The 7,165-nt window shown below is 38.1% G+C and overlaps 1 long non-coding RNA gene across 1 annotated transcript; it reads right to left on the bottom strand.

Moving 5' to 3' along the window:
* Nucleotides 1-4,573: 4,573 nt before the first annotated feature.
* LOC131220615 (uncharacterized) lies at nucleotides 4,574-6,591 on the bottom strand. Its single transcript, XR_009158727.1, has 2 exons — nucleotides 6,451-6,591; nucleotides 4,574-6,247 (listed from the first exon to the last, which is right to left on the bottom strand). It is a non-coding gene; the product is annotated as an uncharacterized LOC131220615 (long non-coding RNA).
* Nucleotides 6,592-7,165: the final 574 nt, after the last annotated feature.

Here is a 7,165-nt window from a genome sequence, read left to right as displayed (position 1 = left end):
AAAATTCTTAGAGGCCATAGAAGTTTTAGATCAAGCTGATGTGTTTATGTTTTCTCTTCATTCATATCTTTTTGATATTATGAACATGTTGGATGTCAAATAAAATTACTATGGACCCATGGAAGGTATCAACAATTGAAATCATTATTCCACACTATTTCAAGTGGCATGGTCCACTTGACTTTCGGATTTACCAAAAATTCGGGATCAACCCACACCGTACATCCATTTTTGAGATCATTTTAGAGAATTTTCCAAAAGATGAATCATATCCAAAGATTAAATGGACCACACCACAAATAAGGGGAACAGATTGGCTACTCCCCCTGACACCATCTAATGACTGGTGGTTGGTGTTCTGCGGGCCCCGCCATGATGTATGTGTTTAATCCATGCCGTCAATCTATTTCAAAGATCATCTTATGGCATGTGACAAAAAAATGAGGCGTATCCCAATATGAAATGGACCACATTATAGGAAACAGTGTTGAATGAGCGTCAACCATTTAAAACATTTTGGGGGCCATAAAAGTTTTGGATCGAGATGATTTTTGTTTTTCCCCTTCATCTAGGCCTGTATGACCTAATAAACAGACTGGATGTCAAATAAATAGTACAATTGGCCTTACGACGATTTTCATGATGGATAACCAAGCACTCTTGTTTTCATATGGTGTGGTCCACCTGAGATTTATATACCTCTAATTCCACCATGATGTATGTGTTATATCCACACTTTCCATCCACTTGGAGAGATCATTTTAGGGCAATATCCAAAGAATGATTTAAATCCAAAGCTCCAATGGACCCCAGCATAGAAAACTGTGGGATAGTGACGCCCACCATTAAAAACTTTTAAAGGCCACAAAAGTTTTATATGAAGATGATATTTGTGTTTTCCCTTGTTTCATGTATTTTTTAACTTTTAAACAGGTTAGATTTCAAATAAACATTACGATGGGCCTTAAGATAGGTTCAACGGTGGGAATCACTCTCCCCTCTGTTTTCTTTAGTGGGGTCCACTACATATTTATATCTGCCTCATTCTCCGGCTCATGACTTAAAATGATATCTCAACATGGATGGACGGTGTGGATATAACAAATACATCATAGTGGGGCCCACAGAAAATAGATGGACTGAGGAGCATTCTCGTCCGTCAATACATAAAAATCCCGTATGGAGATATCCCAGCCAGCGAGAAACCCACTCGTAGCCTCTCTCTCTCTCTCTCGCACCTTCTCTCTCTCGCTGTCTCTCTCTTCCTCTCTTTGATCTCTCCACCTACCACAAGCTCTCTCTCGCATCCTCTCCCTCCTCTGTCTCTCTGTATCTCTCTTCCTCTCTCGGGCGGACCACTGCCGAACGCCTTACCCACGCTGTGAGGGGTAGGGATTTGGGGACCATGAGGTATCTCTCTCTCTCTCTCAATCTTTCTCAATCTCAATACCGATTTAGGGATTTGGGGATTTAGGTTACTTATTTTTCTTTTTTGAAAGTAACATATCATGCTTGGTAGCTCGGTTTGGTATTGTAGTATACATTTATCCATACAGACATACAATCTCTGTTTGGTAGTGTAATATCATACTTAGTAGCTCTGTTAGGTGTTGCACTACGCCAAAATTGCAAAAAAAGGACGGTCTAAAACCGTCTCAAATGACCAAAAAGGACGGTCATGGACCATCGCAAGGGCCGTCAAATTATGACGTGTCGTATTACTTAAAGGACGGTCGAAAACCGTCATTTTTTTTGACGAAAAAAAGACGGTCATAGACCGTCCTAAAAAAGGACGGTCGTGAACCGTCTTTAAAAAGGACGGTCTTGGACCGTCTCTTATGAGCCTTTAAAGGATGGCCATCGACCGTCCTTTAAAAGGACGGCCATAGACTGTCCTTAAAAAAGACCGTTGTCGACCGTCTCTGATAAGCCTTCAAAGGACGGCCATGGGCCGTCCTTAAAAAGGACTGTCATGGACCATCTCCTATAAGTCTTCAAAGGACGGCCATAGACCGTCCTTTATAAAAGGGTCAATATATATATTTTATCGTATTCTTCCCGATATACGCCTGTTATATAATATATTTCATCATATTCACATTCACATTCACATTCACATTCATCTAAACAACCCAAACTACGTAAATCCAACATAAACTACATTCATCCAAACACAAGCAATCTTATCCACCTAGTAGTCTCAGTAGGCTCCCTATTGCGAAAATTCTGCAAGAAAGAAGAAGAAGAAGAAGAATGAGAAGACACTTGTTAATAATTTCAGTCACTAAAAAGGAAAAAAATAAAATAGCCAAGCTAATATGATGCGTATGCATTTATCAACTTAAGGACTCAATGGCGAATGTCAATAGATTGAGACAATACAACATTAAACAAGGTATTTCAATCTTACAAACAATGAACTCATAGGTAAAAAAGGGTCATCATCAAATACATGTAAGAGATGACAATGCATGAAATGGAAATATGTTGTGCATTACATGGAACTCTAGTGCTTAGGGGAGTGAGTTTATATACAATTAGTAAGCAAAGGATTCTAATGAACATATCCAATAAATGAGAACTGAGAAAATAAAAGTCACCAAGGGAAAAAAAAAAAAAAACAAAAGGCTAAATTCATACATTTTGGCATAGTTCCCATGGAGACAAGTCCTGTACAGGCCTGGCCTGACAGTCCAAACTTGGTCTGCTTTAAGCTTGCAGGTCAAACACAGGCCTATGTTTAAGTCCACCAAATGAACGGGACAGGCCCAGTCTAAGTTTGATGGGGGTGCTTAGTGCTTGTAAAATCTCTTCTTAGTGGTAGGGCTATCAATAGGACACACTCATGGTTGGTTTCAACTGGATTTTAATTGGTCAGGCTAAGCTTGTCAGGCCAGCCCTGTTCATAAGAAATTTTAGAATCACGTGGGCAAACCCACTCCAACAGCTGCAAAAGAAAATTATTGTGCCCAAATTTTCGGTAATGTACATGTACATCACCATCTCATAAAAGCATAGTTGAAGAATTTACCATCAGGATCAGCCACCCTTGCCATCGAAAGTGCATTGAAAGTGCCCATATCCACACCATTCATTTATTTTTCATAGAAGGGTAAGAATAAGAATTGTTCAATACTTGTTGATTGTCTGTCTTTTTCTTTTTATAGATTACTAATTAATCTGATTAACCAAACACTATTAGCCGGTAATCATTCATTCACTGTTGAAAAGAAACAGAAAGATTAGAAAATGAAAATAAAAGGGGAAAAAAGTACGTTTGTCAACGACAGTCAAGGCATAGGCCTTGACCAATATATATATATATATATATATATATATATATATATATATATAGGAAAAAGAAGAAGAAAGAGCTAGAAAATAGACTAACAGAATCCAGCAGGATGTTTGGAAAGGATGCCAAAACCCTAGGCTGGTTAGCCATGAATGATATTCATGCCTCAGCTTGAAAGTTGTTGGGAGGGTCAGATAGAAGAAGTCAATACATTTATTTTAAGATTTCCAAAAGTTCAACACATCCAGGCCTTTAATATCAATCAAAAAGAAAATATAAAGATGGGCATTGTATTTAGAGACATGGCAAAGCTTCATCTCTGATGTGGAGATCAAATGGCTATCTTCTAGACTCATAAATAAAGATAACTCCACAAAACAATGACTATAAGAAGAACAGAATCCCAGTAATTACATTATTTGGTGAACAAAAATGAGTTTTCTCATCCACAATAGCATGATATAGGAATCGGATATACGCCTTACCTGCTTCTAATGAAATCTACTTTTCAATGTTCTTAAAAGCTAGAGACAATTCACACTGAGTACTAATAGTTCATGTTGCAGAATTTAAAAAGATGATGATGATGCATACTCACAGGACATGAAGGAGAGATGTATGGACATACCTAGAGAAAAAGATATTCCTACAGTAGAGAAAATTAAAAAAGATGCCCCCATGATCATATTTAGAATAACCCCAAAGGCTGCAAGAAAATATGATAGTGACAGCCAAGAATAGAATGCAAAGTTTAAATTACATGAGCCTTCACATTATTGCAGGACTTAATTAGTCCCTTTCATTCCCACTCAACTGCACATGGTTTATGGATGGCTCATTCCCACTATAGGGGTCTATTTTTGGATGATTGGGTTGGCATACCTCAGCCATGTTGAATGATTGCAGTTGGCATACCTCAGCCATGTGTACGGTGGATGCATTTTTTAGTATGATCCTCCATACACAGCCAAAGTAACATATCATTCCTCATTGATATGAGTCACAATTTCAGCTTTTCTCATATTACTCCGTATTGCAAAACTCATAAAATGATTCAACCTCAAAGTTCCTATTGTTCCTTAAATTCCTATTGTTTCCTCTCATGAGGCACACTTGACTTTTGGATCCACCTCATTTTTACTATCATGTTTTAAAATGAGATAGGAAAAGGATGGATGGGGTGAATTTATAACAAACATAGTGTGGCCCCACTTAACTTTCCTGGAGTGTGTGTACTAACAAGCTAACCAAAAAAAAGCCTCAAATACAGATATGGCGTTGGAACGAATTACTGTCATTTCTTTGAAGTCTCTACATATTGTGATTCCTCAAATCCCCACCAGCGATGAAATCACCGCAATGCATTTCTTGGATGAGAAATTTCCTCTATAAGCAACATAACAAAAAGGTACCTTGCATCGTTGAGAAAAATATGAAAAGGCGTCTTCCTTCCATTTCTGGACAGATAGGTACTATTATCCTCACCCTTGAGGGGGACGTCCATTTGTAATAACCACCTTTATGTGAAAAGGATTCTACAAGGCACAAGGGTTCCGCTTGCAGTATGTACCACCTTATCATGCAGCAGAGAAAACTCAGTTTCCCATAGGAAAATCAATTCACTGTAGGATCCATCATCGTCATCGTCATCGTCATCAAGTTATGATCAGCAAGAATTGCCAAAACCAAAATTCATAACAAACATCCTTCAATACAATACCCAATCACGAACAAGAACAAAACCAAACACCACCCAAGAATGAAGATAACAGAATTCAAACACCAATTCATTCAAAGAAAAAAAAATACAATTGGAGCAACTAGGAATTCAATTTTAGAAGTCATACCTTGAAAGAGAGGCTGCCCAAACGCTCGCTCAGTGTCAGAAAATGAAAATAAAAAAATCCAGTAGACTTTAATCCATGCTCCAAAAAAAAATAAAATAATAAAAAATAAATTAAAATACACACTGACTTTAATTTATACTTTTCAAAACCCAAAACAGCTTTTTCTCAACTCCAAGACTCCAAACAAAGAAAATAGAATTGCAAAAGAGCCTGCCCGGTTACTACCTCCTTCCTTGTAAGTATACATATATATGAATTCTTCCAAGGCATAGAATCAAATAGGTAGTGGGCCCAACAACTGGGGCCCACATACAAACAACCAATGGCATGTGTTTCCAACCCCCAAAGAAAAGGAATAAAATGCCACGGAACATTAAAAAAAGCAACCAACTCAACAAACGCGCAATTAAAATAATTCAGCAATAGAAATTACAAAATAACCAAATACCAAACATCTAAAGAGCTGTTGTTTGACGAGTCCATGTACAAAGATAGATAACAAAGCATTCTAGATTCTAAACCATTGGCCGAAACTAATCTGATACAACGTCTAACTAGAAGCTTGACAGATTCTTTTGAGAATCTTACGAATGATCTTTTCAGAAATGATAGTGGAACTATCAGATCAATGGTTTTTTTTCATTTGCCAGCTATGGTGGGGCCCACCGACGGGACCTTTTATGTTAGAAAACATGGGCCCCACATTCACGGAACCTCGGCCATTGACTAGGAACCGTATCCAAACTCGCGCCTTATTCTACCAAGAAAGATTTCACCATATGGGAACTACCCATGATACTTCCATGCCCAAACATGTTGTTCCTTTACAACTGACCACACCACATTTTTCATGCCTCCATATCCTGTACTTATTTCACAAACATTACAGTGGGCCCACCCGCTTCTGAAGGCAGGCCTGTGACAGAGTCCTGCATCAGAAAACACACCACAGAAGATAGGTGGGCACACTGTGATGTTTGTGATAAATCCACTTTGTCCCCTCATTTTGTCCCCTCAAACACACCGCGGTTGAGGGATTCACGGACAAGGGCGGAAACGTGGGGTTGATCGGTGAGGAGCTGGTCGACATTGACGGCCTTGAGGCCTTGAGACCTTCAAATGAAAAAAGAACTCGAGATAACCAAAAAAATTGGAAGAAAGAAAATGCTAAACCGTGGAAAAATCAAATGGCGTATATGAAACCCTAAAAATCGTTGATCTCTGGGAAATTTACACCAAAACGTAGAGATTTTCTTCTATTATGATAAATCATAGACAAAAAAAGAGGACGAATTTGAAACGAGGTACCTGAAAAATCTCTCGATCGCAAATTCCTGGCAGTGTAAATGAATGTTGTAAGAGGAACTCCAGCGGCTTTTGTTTGAATGAAGACAAGGCGTCCTCCGCACGAAAGATGGATATGGAAATCCTCTTCTAAAATGAAACGTTACTTTCAAATCCGACAATTGTGAGTTTTCCATCATTTATAACATAAACTATGTTAACAACCATACATATAAGGGACCATTTACCAGATGATTATGATAGTCTTATATAGGAAAAAGTATAAATATTAGCCATTTACAATTAGACCCATTATTTAGATGGCCTGGATAACACCATCTCATTACCACTATTGTTATGAATGAGTCACCACTATTTTACCTGAACTACAAAACTCGCACAATGTCACTGTACAATAAAAAACATCCCGTTGAGATTTTGATCTGGTAGGCTCTATGGGCCCCACCATGATGTATATGTTTTATCCCCGCCGTCCATCCATTTCTCAACGTCATTTTAGGGTTGATCCGTGAAAATGAGCTTGATATAAATCTTAGGTGGTCCACACCACGGGAAAACAGTTGGGCAGCCAAATATCATGAAATATCATGATATTTCATGATTAATAAGTCTAATTTAATATAGTGGACCTCACCATAGAAAACATTCCCACCATGGAAACTATCCTAAGGCCCACCATAATTTTTATTTGAAATCCAACCTGTTCAAAAGTTTAAAA

Source organism: Magnolia sinica, chromosome 12, assembly GCF_029962835.1.
Source record: "Magnolia sinica isolate HGM2019 chromosome 12, MsV1, whole genome shotgun sequence".
In the NCBI taxonomy this organism is placed as follows: Eukaryota; Viridiplantae; Streptophyta; class Magnoliopsida; order Magnoliales; family Magnoliaceae; genus Magnolia; species Magnolia sinica.
This window is presented reverse-complemented; position numbering and strand designations above follow the sequence as displayed.